Source organism: Puma concolor, chromosome F2 (genome assembly GCF_028749965.1).
Source record: "Puma concolor isolate L17-30 chromosome F2, mPumCon1.1.hap2, whole genome shotgun sequence".
Taxonomy (NCBI): domain Eukaryota; kingdom Metazoa; phylum Chordata; class Mammalia; order Carnivora; family Felidae; genus Puma; species Puma concolor.
Window position 1 is genome coordinate 36,926,305 of NC_141684.1, and position 16,175 is coordinate 36,942,479.

The 16,175-nt window shown below is 41.4% G+C and overlaps 1 long non-coding RNA gene and 1 pseudogene across 1 annotated transcript in view; both read left to right on the forward strand.

Annotated features, from left to right (window-relative positions):
• The window catches only part of LOC147571947 (uncharacterized), a 77,821-nt gene that overhangs the window by 55,307 nt on the left and 6,339 nt on the right, over nt 1-16,175 (forward strand). The window contains exon 2 of the long non-coding RNA XR_015246535.1: nt 14,556-14,598. This is a non-coding gene — a long non-coding RNA (uncharacterized LOC147571947). The remainder of the gene's footprint in view (nt 1-14,555; nt 14,599-16,175) is intronic.
• On the forward strand, nt 4,489-6,614 carry LOC112859294 (small ribosomal subunit protein uS10 pseudogene; annotated as a pseudogene).

A 16,175-nucleotide genomic window follows, 5' to 3' on the forward strand; every position in this document is an offset into this window, starting at 1 on the left:
GTTTTCTAGTAGGAGGTTGGTTTCATTCCTATCCTGTCTTGTTCCTGCAATGAAAGTCCTTCCCTTATCTTCCTAGGTTTGGTTGAACTGCACGCTTACAAACTAAAAAACTAACATGACCTGCTCTAAGACAGTTAACATATGGAAAAGCAACCATATGTTTTTTTAAGTCTTTTATACTTCAGGAAAAGAATCACTGCAAGATTCCCTTAAATAGACTGTAAAAATTGAACTACATAAAACTCTTTGGGGACATATTTAAAATTTTCTAAGAAATGTTTTCCCCCCCAAAAATTAAATTTTCACTACTAAATTATTTAAAAATTGCAACATTTTATCCAGAAGTTACTTTTCCAGCAAACAGCCACCCAAGAATCCAAGAGTAAATATAAAATGACTACATAGTTCAATTTATTCATCAGAAAGTCCTTAAGGCCTCATTCAGTGTTGATTAACTCTTATTTCCTACACAATTCAAAGAAACCTCATTCTCTGGGTTTCTAGCCCATAAACTCTTAGAAGCAATAACTTGAAAGAACACATGCATTTTGAAAGGTGGGCTCTTTATAAAAGCCAGGAATGGCATCTGATGGCTCCATGAGTAGAGAGTAGATAGGACTATAAAATGTGTCCAAAAGGTCAAGAAAAGGAACAATGGAGACATTTAGCCCAACATTCAACAACAGCTCGTGGGAGGCTCATTGAACCTCTTCACAGCGTTGTGAACAAACATCCATGTTCCCGGTGCTGATCCTGCTGATCCTCGTGAATTCGAGCCCTGCATCGGACTCTGTGTTGACAGCTCAGAGCCTGCTTGGGATTCTCTGCCTCCCTCTCTCTCTGCCCCTTCCCACTCATTCTCCATCTCTTTCAAAAATAAATAAATAAACATTAAAAAAATAATCAGGGTTCAAAAGGTGCATAAGGAAGGGGAAGTGAAGGGAGTCAAAGGAAAGAAAATTCTCCCAGATGATCTTGCTTTTGTTTACCTCCCTTTTAGCACAAATAATGCTGCCCTTGCCTCCTGATATTGAAGGCAGGGCTCTCAACTTACACATTGATTTTGGATCCTACTGAGATCCCTGTTTCTGTGGTGTATTAGAATCATTACTTAAAAGGTTTCAGACTTTGCTGATCCCATGAGATGAGAGCCTGAGTTTAGTATCATTTTCATTATTGTATCATTGGTATCATTCTAAGGTCTCAGAAGCTGGAAAACTCAGCTTTTTGCAAGATGCTGGCTACTTCATATCCTTCCAATGTTATTCCCTGTATTTTCCCTGAATATTTATCATACCTTCTTGACTTTTTAAGCACTTGATTTATATTTGTGAGTTTTCTTTTTTTATTTCACAAAGGCGGTTAACAACTGAACTGCGGTAGAAAGGACTTGTATTTTGTTTAGAATTGGCCAAAAGTTTCATTTTGCAAGCCAGTTTTGGTCAATTTGATGGAAGACCATGTGTGGTTTTTTTTTTTAAGTTTATTTATTTATTTTGAGAGAGAGAATGTGTGTGTGTGTGTGTGTGTGTGTGTGTGTGTGTGTGTGTGTGAGTAGGGAAGGGACAAAGAAAGGAGAGAGAGAATCCCAAGCAGGCTCTGCACTGATGGTGCTTGGGGCTTGATCTCACAAACTGTGAAATCACGACCTGAACCAAAATAAAGAGTCAGCCACCTAACAAACTGAGCCACCCAGGTGCCCCTGGAAAACCATGTTTTTGTTTTTGTTTTGTTTTTAATTTACATTCAAGTCAGCATATAGTACAACAGTGATTTCAGGAGTAGATTCCTTAATGCCCCTTCCCCATTTAGCCCATCCCCCCCTCCCACCACCCCTCCAGTAACCCTCTGTTTGTTCTCCATATTTATGAGTCTCTTATGTTTTGTCCCCTCCCTGTTTTTATATTATTTTCATTTCCCTTCCCTTATGTTCATCTGTTTTGTCTCTTAAAGTACTCATATGATTGAAATCGTATGATATTTGTCTTTCTCTGACTGACTAATTTCGCTTAGCATAATACCTTCCAGTTCTATCCATGTAGTTGCAAATGGCAAGATTTCATTGTTTTTGATTGCCGAGTAATACTCCATTGTATATATATACCACACCTTCTTTCTCCATTCATCCATCGATGGACATTTGGGCTCTTTCTATCCTTTGGCTATTGTTGACAGTGCTGCTATAAACATGGGGATGCATGTGCCCTTTTGAAATAGCACACCTGTGTCCTTTGGATAAATACCTAATGGTGTAACTGCTGGGTCATAGGATAGTTCTATTTTTAGTTTTTTGAGGAACCTCCATACTGTTTTCCAGAGTGGCTGCACCAGCTTGCATTCCCATGGAAAACCATGTTTTAAAGAACATTGAAACTGCTTCCAGGCCCAAGAGGAAAGAGTTCTAAGATCCATTATCAATGTCTGTCCCAACACAGGACAGAGGCTGAAACATGCCTGTCAAATATTTGTTATCCTTGGCTTAGTTCATCAAATATTCATTGAATGTAAGGTGCAGGTTCTTTCTTTATTTGTTTTCTATTGTCTTTTGTTTTCAATAAAGGAGACATGGTTTCTGACTTTACAAAGCTGTAATAAATGGCAGACACATGAACAAACAACGAAAATACAGTGGGAAATAGCCAATAATGAAACCGTACCAGCAGGGAGAGAGGATCAGAAGTGAGATGGAGGCATCAAGGGAGAGGTCTAAAGCAAGGTCAGATGTCAGCAGTTTCAGAAGCCTGGATGGTCTCAGTTTTGGTCTGGATGTACCCCTTCTTACCTCAGCCACTTCCAAATGGTAGACCACCAGGATATTGCCAGTTTCTGGGAAGGCTTCCAATAGGCATTCTAACAAGCAGCCCATACAGTCTTCTCTGTGTTGTCCATAGCCTTCCTCTCATTATTACTGAATACTGGCCAAATGTCACAAGGCTATGCCCTGTGAGCATGTGAAGGAGTCAAGGTTGGACTGCACAGAGAGTACCCCAAAGACCTCAAGCTGTTAAAGTACACATGCTAACAATGACAGGTATGGCCCATAACTGAGAACAATTAACTTTATTATTTTTAATTTTTTATTGAAGTATAACTAACACACAGTGATATATTAGTTTCAGGTGTATGACATATTGACTCAACGATTCTGTATATTACTCAGTGCTCAACACAAGAAGGGTAGTCACCATCTGTAACCATACAATATTATTACAGTATATTGACTATATTCCCGATGCTGTGCTTTTTACCTCCATGATTTGTTTTATAACTGGAAGCTTGTAGCTCTTAATCCCCTTCATCTATTTTGCCCATCCCCCTATCCATCTTCCCTCTGACAACCAGCAGTTTGTTCCCTGTATTTAATTTTTTGTCTGTTCATTTTGTTTTGCTTTTTATTTTTTTTTATTTAAAAAAATTTTTTTTTAATGTTTATTTATTTTTGAGACAGAGAGACAGAGCATGAACGGGGGAAGGTCAGAGAGAGAGAGGGAGACACAGAATCTGAAACAGGCTCCAGGCTCTGAGCTGTCAGCACAGAGCCCGACGCGGGGCTTGAACTCACGAACTGCAAGATCATGACTTGAGCCGAAGTTGGATGCTTAACCGACTGAGCCACCCAGGCGCCCCTTGTTTTGCTTTTTAGATTCCATATATAGGTGAAATCATATGGGAGTTGTCTTTCTCTGGCACTTGACATAATACCTTCTAGGTTCATCCATGTTGTCACAAATGGCAGGACCTCATTCCTTTTTATGGCTGAGTAATATTCCATTGTGTGTATATACACATCTACACATACCACATCTTCTTTATTCATTCACAAGAGAATAATTTTTAAAAGACACCTGCTTGGTGAGTAGTTCAGGAAGATCAAAATCCAGGATAATATGAGGTTTATGAGAAATGCCAAACAAAAGGCTTTTTACAAGCCATATTTAGATTAAAACCACCAACGAGATAAGACTATGATCAATTCAGGCACCTGGGATGGCTCAGTTGGTTAAGCGTCCAACTCTTGATTTCAGCTCAGGCCATGATGTCACGGTGGTGAGACTGAGCTATGTGTCAAGCTCTGTGCTGAACCTGGAGTCTGCTTAAGATTCTCTCTCTCCCTCTTCTTCCACCCCTACCCCCTCTTAAGAAAAAACAAACAAACAAACTACGATCACTTCTTGGGAGAGATATGTAACACTAACATATATAAGAACATAAGAACATTGTATAAGACCATTACAAGAAAAATCATAATTACCAAATAACTTCCCATAATTTTTCACTATGTAAGGTGTTTCTACAAGGTGGTGCATCAGAATGTTTGTTAAAATGTGTATTCCCTGATCCCATCTTAGAGGTACTAAGCCTAAATCTCTGGGAACAGCCTGTGAATATGCATTTCTAATAGACTCTGCTTCCTCCAAGCAATTGTGATTATGCTCTAAAGATTTAAACCACTACTCTTATGGAGAGAACGATAACAGTTATAAGGAAATGACGTCCAAGATAAATGAGGAGATGGTAAGAGAGTACCAGCTTCCTCAAATGGGTTTAATTCTGTAAATCTGACGGAATTCATTTAGGATAATAAAATAACTTGCAGATGTGATCATACAAACATCAACATCAATCTTTAAGCCGTCCTAGAGAATGGCAGAATCACTAGAAACTTGGAGATAGGCAAATACTGGTTGCCATTAGGCGGCAAAAAGGGGGATTTGAGAAAATATAGAATTGTCAGTTTTATATGGATTTCCAGCAAAACTTTGGAAATAACAGTGTTATTAACAGTGTTTGTAAGCACTTAAAAATGCAGTGTTGATCATTAAGAATCACCAGGAGTCACTACAAATGAATCTATGTGTGGCCTTTTATTTTTAACTGCATCAATCCCTTGTTGAAAATAGTCAAGTTATAAATTATAAAAAAACTACACATACTAAGCTGGTCTATTTCCTTTTTCTTTTTTCTTTTCTTTTTCTTTCTTTCTTTCTTTCTTCTTTCTTTCTGAGTCTGCTAAAACAGTGGAATGATGAAGTCAGTTTATATTGAGTTTTTCCTAGGCATTTGGCAAAGTGTCTCATGATATGCATTGAGCAAGACTGAGAAATCTGAGAAAATGGATAGAATCATTATTATTTTTTGAGAGCCCACTATATGTCAGGAACTGTGCTAAGCATTTTGTGAGTATCAATTCATTTAATACTCAACCCATCCCTATAAAGTAAAAAAAAAAAAAAAAAAAAAAAAATTACACATAAGGAAACTAAGCAGAGATTGATCAGGTAATTTTCTCAGGATCATGTAACTAGGGTTTAAGGGGTCTACTCTGAGATCAAAGCTTGGGCACCTAACAATTGCACTATATTTCAGAAGGGTGGACTTAAAACTGGGTAAAATGCCTGTACAGAAAGAGTTGATCTGTATATTCATGCCAACCTGAGGGAATCACTAATGCCTGCCATGAATCTACAAAATTGTACCAGACTTGCCCAACGTTTTTATTAATGACTTGGATAAAGGATGGAAGTTGTGCTTATCAAATTTATAGATGTCAGAAAGCTAGAGAGAAGATAGCTAATGCTGTAAATGAGAGAATCATGATCTAGAATGATCTTGGCAGATGGGAATAACAGGCCAGAGCCAGCAAGAGGAAATTTAACGAGGATCCTGGTAAAATCCTAAATTCTGGCTACAAAAGTAAGTACAGTGAGGAACACCCTGCTTAAGGGCATAATACAAAATGTGGAAAGCTAGGAAAATCATTAGATCCATTGATATAGTCAGTCTCCTACAGACTGAGTTCAATGTGATAAATATGCAACAATGGCCAAATGACCTCATGTACTTCTCTCACTGGCTCTCTGACCTCTACCTCTTCAAAGCTGAAACTACCCTATTTCATCTAATCTGAGATGCCATTGATTACAAGATGCACCAGGACTTAGAACCACTGAGAAGTGTGGAGGGAATGCCATCAATAGAACTAGGACACAGTACTTTCAGATCACCTCGCACTTTTATTTTATAATCATTGAAAGAACTTTTTGAACTTTAATAGCTCTTTGAGGCAGATGTAGGGGGGTTGTTGCAGCTCCCGACTTACAGCTGTTAGCTCTTACCCAGGAACAGACTTTTGGGGGTTTTGTTGTTGTTGTTGTTGTTGTTTGTTTTTTTGTTTTTGTTTTTTTAATTCTCAAGTTCGTTAACGTACAGTGTAGTCTTGGCTTCAGAAGGTTTTTAAGGACACCAGAAAGACACCCATGGAGCCAGAGAGGGGGATTCATGGAATTAGCGTCTCACTAACCAGCCTCAACAGAAAGCCCCCTGCAGAAGTGCCAGCAGACTTGATTGGAGGCATAAAGGAAAAGAACCTCCAAGTGAAAGGACTTAGTCTTCCACCAAGACTCTTAGGATCACTACGAGAAAAATTCCTCATGCTGCAGGGTCTAGGACTTGGGATGATTTCCAGATGAGAATCCACAAGTGACCATGGACTTGGCTATTTCTTCCAAAATTGTTCAGCAGATTACTTCCATCAGTGTAGAGCCAGGAATTCAGGTTGAAGTCACTATTGCTGATGCTGAAATTAGCATTTTGAATTAGTTGATTATGAGTTACTAAGAAAGAGGCTTAATAGATTTTATCACATCAATTGTACCTAGCACAGAAGGAAAATATAAGAGAAATAAATAGGTTAAACTATTCTCCCAAATGTCTCCTTTGGAGTCCAATCTTCTGAAATGCGTTGCACTTCAAAGTTGGGGTATATAGGTCTTGTTTTTCCAACCACAATTGTCCTCTGTGCCACCAGGAACATCAGTGAGGCAGCATTTATTTAAACGGTTCCTTCAAGGATTTTCTTCAAGCCAATGGCTCCACCCTCTACCCCCCCCCCCCATTTTAATACAGGTTCTTTATCTTTTTAGAAGGTGTCAGCAGAGGATTTCAGAAAACAACCGGGATTTTATTACTTCCTGAAACGGTCCTTAAATTGTTTGTTGAATGAAAAGTTGATGAGTTGCTGTTGTCCATTTGTGCCATTAGAAATATAAAGCAGGTTGGTACATGTGCAGGCAGCTGGTGCTACATCATGTCTGGTGCAGCGATTATAGAATACCATGGATCAGAAGATGCATCTTAATTTCAGAGATGTTGAATGTGACAAGATGCGTATCTAAGAATCAATAAATTTCGGTAATTATGTTGTACCTGCAGGTTGGACCTCTTCCAAACTTTGGGATCTGTACTGTCCTGTGACAAGGGAAATTCAAAAGACTCTTACACTCATGAATTTAATAGTCACAGTTGTGCCTACTTGGTGCAACTTAATCTAATAACCCATCATTTTGTTAAGAGAAGAAGTTGAATCCTCAGCTTCGAGGCAGGGGCATAAGTCAGTTACCCAGGTGGAGAGTGACTTTGGGTGACAATCAGTAGCCCACCTCAGTGTTCCTTCCCAGTCCTTTGCACCTCATGGAATGGGCAGTAATCATCACACACTCAACGACGATCTTTCTTGAAATGTGTGGTGATGAAGCTGGGGTTTCCAGATAACAGGATGCCTCTCATAAATATTACAGTGAAAAGCAAAAAAGTTGAACTCAGGCTGACTTGGGTTCTATTCTGACACTTACTGGATATATGATCTTGGCTGAGTTCATCTTGCTGAGCTTCAATGTCCCTGTTGGTACAAAACCCCATTGGTATCATCATAATTATCATTATTAAATAAGGTAACATATGTAAAATGCTGAACGTTGTGCCTGGCACATACAGTGAATGAACAATAAGTGGTGTATCAGAATGAATTTCAGATGGATCAAAGATTTAAATGTAAAAAGTGAAATAATAAAAATAGTTGAAGATGATGTGGGAGATGGTTTTTATAATGTCGGAATGGAGAAGGCTTTTCTAAATAGGATATATGTGAAGGAGGAGAAGGAGCAGAAAAAAAGCCAAAAATGAAAAGATGGATACATTTGACCACTCAGAAAAGAAAACTTTCTACATAGAAAAATATACCACAAACAGGGACACCTGGGTGGCTCAGTCGGTTAAGCATCCGGCTTCCGCTCAGGTCACAATCTCGAGGCTGGTGAGTTCAAGCCCTGTGTTGGGCTCTGTGCTGACAGCTTAGAGCCTGGAGCCTGCTTCGGATTCTGTGTCTCCCTCTCTCTCTGCCCCTCCCCCACCCTCTCTCTCAAAAACAAACATTAAAAAAAATTGTTTAAATACCATAAACAAAGGAAAGAGCCAAATGACCAACTGGAAAAAGGTAGTTGTACCATATAGCACAAAGGGTTAATTTCCTTAATATATAAAGATCTTCTAATTAAGTAGAAAAGTCAGAACTACAACAGGCTATTTGGTTTCTGCACCCTTCCTCTAATAGTGTGTTTTACTCACCTGTCAGGACCTCTGCCCACCACCAAGGACAGGTTCTTCCTCATACTGCTGCTCTTCACCTTGGACTCCCTTTCTTGCCTCCTTCTAGAAATCCCCACTGAATGTAAGCCCACTGAGGAAGGAAAGCCTTGCCCCTCCACTGGCCCCAGGACCTCCCCCTAGCTTCCAGGTTCTGAAGACACTGGATTGGCTCTCCCCAGTGAGGGCTGAGCTCCAATTAGGATAGAGTTTAAACTTTTGTTTTGTTTTGGGGTGCCGGGGGGGGGGGGGGCCTCAGCTAGTTAAGCATTCAACTCTTGGTTTCAGCTCAGGTCACGATCTCTGCGTTCATGAGTTCAAGCTCCATATCAGGCTCCATGCTAGCTGTGCGGAGCCTGCTTGGGATTCTTTCTCTCAGCTCCTCCCCCACTCATGCTGTCTGTCTGTCTCTCTGTCTCTCAAAATAAATAAATAAAACTTAAAATGTGTTTTGTTTTGTTTTGATATAGCATTGCGATCATATTCAGGGAGCAATACTCTGGAATATTCTGCATTGATCAACTCACATTCCTTTCTTAGATAAAGGGCAGTGCATTGAAAGCAAGGCAGTCATCTGGGGGTAGGAATGAAAACTATGTCATTCAAGAAGCAGCTGAAGGAACTAAGGATGTTAGGGTTTGGGGGAAGCTGCTTCAAGGAAACACAACTGTCCTTGAGCAGGTGAGAGGCTATCTGTCCTAGGAGGTAGGTTAGGCTTGCCGGGTATAGTAACTAACTGAAGGCAGAACTCAGGGCAAAGGGTAGAAGTCACGGGAGAGGATTCAATAAACTTCAGAACAATTAGAGCTTGCTAAAAATGAAATGAATGCCTTCTAAGGGAATGACCTCTTTGTAGCTAGACATATATAAGCAAATGGTGGATGACAGACTTTTGAGGGAGAAATCCTTTTCAGAGAGACTACCACTGACCAACCTAATACCTGTCTCTGTCTCTCTCTCATACACACACACACACACACACACACACACACACACACACACATCCTCTGCCTCCCCTTCTGCACTTTATTTTTTCTCCATAGCATATAGCAACACCCAACATCCTATATATTTTACTTTTTTATCTTGCTTACTGTTAATCTTCCTCAGCTAGAATAGAATCTCTTGGAGATGAAGAATTTGGTCCATTCTGTTTGTTGCTATAACCCCATTATTTGGGACATGCTTGGCACATAGCAGGTGGTCATTGCTGAATGAATGAATGAATGAATGAATGGTCATTGTAGGAGATGCTGCCTGGGGTGAGTAGAGGGTCTGACTATCTCTGGGTGCTTTCTAGCTCTAGAATCTTGAGAGTTTATGTATCCTATGAAGTGTGCCCTGTGGTTCCAGACATTTGGAGCCACCCTTGGCTGGAGAGGCATGTGACTGAGAGGATCATCAAGGCCATGTGTGAAGATTTCTAAATAGGTGCAGAATGTGTGTGGCTAGTGCAGAGCAGGGACAGGTGTGACTGTTGGGTCGGTGGGGGGAAGTCTTCAATGAAGGGAGTGATTTGAGCCATGAGCTACAGAGAGGCAGGCTTAGGTTTTGGATGGCAGCCTCAGCCTTTGAGCAAGTTACTTAATGTCTCCAAGGCTCAATTTCCTCATTTTCAAAAACCTCGTAGGATCGTTGTGAAAACGAAATGTGAGTCACTGGGCCCTAGGCCAATCGCAGAAGTTTGTTGTTCAGAAAGTGCTTGCTTCCCTTATGGTGATTCCTGTTGTGCTATTTAACTTGAGTTTTGATCGGGGGAGACTTTCTAAGTAGAGATGTGTAAAAAGGACTTGCAAAGTAGAGGACAGGACCTCTGCCAAGGCTTGCGTGCAGGAAAGCAACAATTATATTGGAGCACCAAGGTCAGAAGCAGTGAGTCTAGACCCAGACTGTCTGGGTTCAGATCCTGGCCCTCACTTGCTAACTGGATGACCTTGGGTAAATTCCTTAACCTCTCTGCGCTTCAAATCCTCATCTGTAAAATGGGGCCAACAACAGTATTACAGGTTGTTGTGAGGATTGAATGAGTTACTGTACGTAAAACTTGGAACAGTGACTCAGAACAGTGACACTGTGAGCACTCTACATGTGTTTGCTTTAGGATTCTCACGTACCCTGAAGAAAGTCTACCCACATCTGTGTGGTTGAAGGGGATGAGAGAAAACATGGGAAGGCAGGAAGATAGGGGTACACCAAATATGGGTGTCGTGGGAGTGTGAGCTCTGCCAGATCTCACATGTGTTAAGTCCGGGCCCACATTCACCGCCCAACCTATATTGCCCATCTACTTCCCACAGAAAACATCTCCCAACTGGAGATTGGTGCTTTCCATGTACGTTTCCATGTACTGCATTGTATGATCATGTATGTGTTCATATTCTGCCTCACCAACTCAATTGTGAATTCATCGAGGAAGAAAAGAAAACACCTGTCCTAGGCCTAAGTTAATCCAGTCTCTTTTCACTATATTCTGCCATGAGTGTAAGAGGGATATGTGGGTGGATAAGAACAGCCTTGGGATCAGGCGGTCCTGCGTTTGAATCCTAGCTCTCTTCCCGAATATATGACCTGGCCAAATCGGTTCATCTTACTAGATCTGTTTCACTATCTATAAAACAGAGACAGTTTCATCACCTACCTCATCGGGCTGCCGTAAAGATCGAGATGATGCACGAAAAGCATTTAGCCCAGAGCCTGTGGTCATAGTAAACATTGGGTAAGTGGTAGCTTTGATTATGCTCAAGACAAAAGAGAACATGGCTAAACGTGATCCCATCAGAAGCACAGTCTGTGATTTACAGTGGATTGGAGCAAAGATGGCAAGGTGAGGCCCCCACTGCGACAGTCCAGCATTGAAGTGAATTTTTGATCTATTATCTTTGGTCCAGGGCACCCCACCCCCCCCAAGGCGGAAACACCGTTCATTTAACCCCATGAAAATGACTCTCTTGGTTTTCAGTAGCAAAATGATAAGTACCTACTATGAACTGTATCAATACCAATTTCCTGGTTGGGATATTGTGCTACAGTAATGCAAGAAGTTGCCTTTGAGGGAAACTGGGGGAAGGCTATATGGGATCTCTATTATTTCTTCTAACTAAATATAAATGTACAACAATCTCAAAAATTATTTAAGAATAAGTACCTAAATTAACTCTTATTTTTCACACCCACTCTTTTGTGGCCTTCTTTCTCTCTAATTCCTTTTCCATAGGTCTTGATTATCCCCGTGTCCTGCACACAACAGCACTTAAATTGAATAATATTGAGGTCCCACCAAAAATACAGTGAGAAAAAAAAATAATGGACCATAATTGAGTGTTTGGTACCTGCCAGAATGGTTCAGAATACTTTATATATAATAACTCTTTTAATCTTTATAATAGCCCTTGAAGTTTTTATAATCCTCATCCTACAAACGAGAAAAATCAGGCTTTGAAAAATTAAGTAACTTGTTCAAGGTCGTGCCTCAGAGCCAAGACTCCAAGTTTACTGGGCTCCAAAGCCTCATTGGCCACTGTGCTTTGCAGATCTCATAAAATCTGAGAGTTCAGTCATTCAAAACAACATTTTAAGATGTATTTTTGATAACCATTGGGGTTTCCTTTATCTGTGCTCAACAGATTCTATAGACTGGCCCCCAGGAATCAAACATTAAGGAATGGCAAACCAAATCTCTCGCCTCTGTCAAGCCTTTGCCCAAATGTCTCCTTGTCCGTGAGACCTTCTGTGACCACCGTATTGAATGCCTGCCACCCACCCCCCTGCAACCTCCCCTGCACACACGTACCCCTGCTAGGTGACCACTTGTCCCGGTCTGCCAGGAACTGAAGGGGTTCCTGGGATATGGGGCTTTTCACCTTTAAAGTCAGTACAGTCCATGGAAAACCTGGAGGAGCCGGTCCCCCTACCTTGCTAAGCCTACCTTATCTCCCTGCCCTGCAAGTCAGGCAGACATCTGGGAACAGAACATTCCAAGCAGAGACAATAGCTAGTCCAAGGCCTTGAGGCAAAACATGCTTGGTAAATCAAAGAAAGAGCAAGGAGGTGAATGTGGCTGGAGTGGAATAAATGGGAGAGGAAATTATGACAGAGAGTGAGGGGAGGAGGCAGATCACGTGGTACCTTATAGTCTCAGTAACGACTTCAGATTCTAATTTGATTGAGAACAGAAGCCATCGGAGCGTTCAAGAAAAGCACTAACATGCTCAGACTTACATTTAAAAAGTATCCCTGGGGCGCCTGGGTGGCACAGTCGGTTAAGCGTCCGACTTCAGCCCGGGTCACAATCTCGCGGTCCGTGAGTTCGAGCCCCGCGTCGGGCTCTGGGCTGATGGCTCAGAGCCTGGAGCCTGCTTCCGATTCTGTCTCCCTCTCTCTCTGCCCCTCCCCCGTTCATGCTCTGTCTCTCTCTGTCTCAAAAATAAATAAACGTTAAAAAAAAATTTAAAAAAAAAAAGTATCCCTATGTTGATAATAAATTGGGGTGGTGGGAAGCCAGGGGCAGGGTAAGGGCAGAAGCGGGATGAAGAGTTTGGAGGTTGAAAGATGGTGACTTTGGACCAGGAGGATGGCAGTGGATAGAGTGACAAATGGTTAGAATCAGGCTAGCTTCAAAGGCAGAGTTGGATTTGCCGATGGGTTGGATGTGCGGTATAAAAGAAAGGGGGGAGCCGACAGTGATTCTTAGGTGTTTGGCCTGAGCAACCGGTGGAAAGGAGCTGCCCTGTGAAGAAGACCAGGGGGAGAGCAGGTTCCAGGGCACAAGTCAAGAGTTCAGTGTGGGAAGTGTAAGTTTGAGTCGCCTAGTAGAACACAAGTGAAATGCCATGTGCCGGTTTTAGATAGGCCAGTCTGGGGCTCCTCAGAGGGGCCAGAGACATAGAATCAGAGCCACCACTGCCTGTGGGCTACATGCGATGTGGCGTCCTTTACGGGATCAAACAGAAACCGAACGTTACTGGAGAAACTGGCGAAACCCTAAGAGTGCAGCAAATAGTGATGTACCGATGTTAGTTTCTTGGTTTTGACAACGTACCGTAATAATATAAAATGTTGACATTAGAAGTAACCCGGGTAAGGGATTTTGGGGGGTTCTCTGTCTTACCTTTGCAACTTTTCTGTAAATACGAAAGTATTCCAAACCAAAGAGTTGGGGGAGGGAGGGGCGGAGGGAGCTAGAGAAAATGGAGAGTGAGCCATGAAAAGGACTAGCAAATACAGACACTTCTCTCAAGACAGTGCAGTTTGTCTGTGGATGGTTGTTGGGCTTTGCTGAAATTCTACCACTACCACTTTCAACTTTCAACGGTTTGGCAAAGACCATTTCCCTACTTTTAAAGCAAATACTCCTGGGGTGCTTGGGTGGCTCCGTCAGTTAAGCATCTGACTTCGGCTCAGGTCATAATATTGCGGTTCCTGCATTGGAGCCCCACGTTGGGCTGTGTGCTGACAGCTTGGAACCTGGAGCCTGCTTCAGATTCTGTGTCTGCTTCTCACTCTCCCCTCCCCCACTCATGCTCTTTCTCTCTCTCTCTCTCTCTCTCTCTCTCTCTCTCTCAAAAATAAATATTCTAAAAAATTAAAAAGAAAGAAAGCAAATACCCCTATAGAAGGTAATCCATGAATCATTGTTAGTCATTTATACTTTAGTATAAATGAGTTTATCAGATACTTTTCTGAAAGCAAGTAGAGGAAGAAGGCAGGAAGTCGGGGTTTGCTTCCTTCATAATTTAATCTAGGACTAGACATCTTGAGTGAGGCACTTTATGCATGTTTTGGTTTTGCTTTCATTCTTTATATTACTCCAAGTATAAATTCATCATTCTTAAGCCTGTTTCTTTTCTTTCTTTTTTTTTTTTTAAATAGTTGCTTACAAAATTAGCAAAATTGGGGGCAGAAACTTATTTCTCCCTTGGTTATGAGTGCTTTTAGGAAGTTACATTTTTACTACTTTGCTTCTGGCGGTAACCCAAGGGTAATTCACTTTAGAAAACCGTATCTGAAGCCCCAGATGGCATTGCCTAGCCAGAGGATGATGGTGGGAATGGCAGTCTCTCTGAAAATTGCATGTTCTTGCCTTATCTCACTGTCACAGATCCTAAAACTTTTTACTTCTCCTGTTATTTCGGCAGAGCGTATGGGGTTCCTGGGAGTAGGAGAAAAACTCATAACAAGGTGAGAAGATCTTATATTTAAAGAAACAATTCTCTGCGTCCTTTTTTTCTGAGTCACATACCATATTTGGAACTTTGTCATCCAACATTAATAAATGTCTTGTGAATGAAAGCAGTAAATATATTTTGAACTACCTGTATCTTAAATAAGAAAGTTCATAGTTTCTTAAATAAGAAAGTTCATAGTGCTGCAAACAACAAAACTTTGACTTTTCAAGGATGATGAAATCATACTTAAATAATCTTGTTTTAGCTTATCAAAGCAAAAACTTGAACTTCCAAAGGCAGAGGGAGATATATACTAGCCAATTAGGAACCATGCAATGTCTACTAAACTTTAAAATACAATTGAGTTTGGTGTGCCTGGGTGACTCAGTCGGTTAAGCATCCAACTCTTGGTTTTGGCTCAAATCATGATCTCGTGGTTTTGTGAGTTCAAGCCTTGCATCTGGCCCTGTGCTGACAGTGCAGAGCCTGCTTGGGATTCTCTCTCTCCCTCTCTCCCTCTGTCCCTCCCCTACTTGTGCTGTCGCTCTCAAAATAAATAAGTAAACTTAAAAAAAAATTTTTTAATATAAAATATAATTGAGTTCATTATTTCATGTGAACTCATTTCCATAAGATGTGCATTGTTTTTTGTTTTTTTTTTAGAAAAAAAAATCCTACCGTAGTATCCTTTTTCAATTTATAATGTTGTAATGGGGCCTTTTTGATCTTTGAACACCAAAATTCTCCTCAGCTTACGAGGCCTGTCATTGCCTTCAGGGCCAATTTATAGAAAAATGAGAACCTGCCCAAAACCTCATTAAAGAGAAACACAAAACCTTTTATGTTGATTGGATATTCAGCCTAAAATCACAGTGCTTGTGGAACCAAGGATCCTTGTGTCAAGTATAATTTAAAATGCTGTGTTTTTACCTGGAAAGGAAAGGGGGTCCTTAGCTTGCCTTTACACACTGATCAGAAGGTTCCTTTGGCTTGGGTGGTTAGGAAGGACCCCTCTGGAAAAATGACACTTAAGCTGAGACGGAGCTTATTTTCATTTTGCACGGGGCTCCGCGAGTTATGTAGCCAGTTCCGCATGATATAGACTAGCGCTTTGTGGAATATTTGCTCAGGGGATGACAAGAAGGAGCCAGCCGTGCAGATGGATGCGCCAGGCAGAAGGTCCAGCAAGTAGCAAGCCCTTGCAGTGGGAAAGAGCTCAGCGTGTGTAAGCTGGGCTGCCAGGGGCATCATCCACCCTGCAGCCCGCTGAAGAGCCCTCCTGGAGTTACACAGTGCACAACCTCCGCATCTGTACATGGTAGCCTTGTGTTTGAGAAATGGAAAACTCAGTGTGGATAGATCACTGTGAGGTGGAGGAGAGGCAGTGTAGACAAACTATTACAAGGGGGAGGAGAGCGGTATAACATGAGATGGAACAGTCAGGCAGGGGCCGGATCACATAGGGCCGCATAGACCATGGTAATGAGCTTGGATTTTATTCTGAGATGAGAAGGAACCCAGGTAAGTTTTAAGCAGATAAATGACATGATCCAATTTACTTACGAGATGACTCCAGGTTCAGCGTAGACA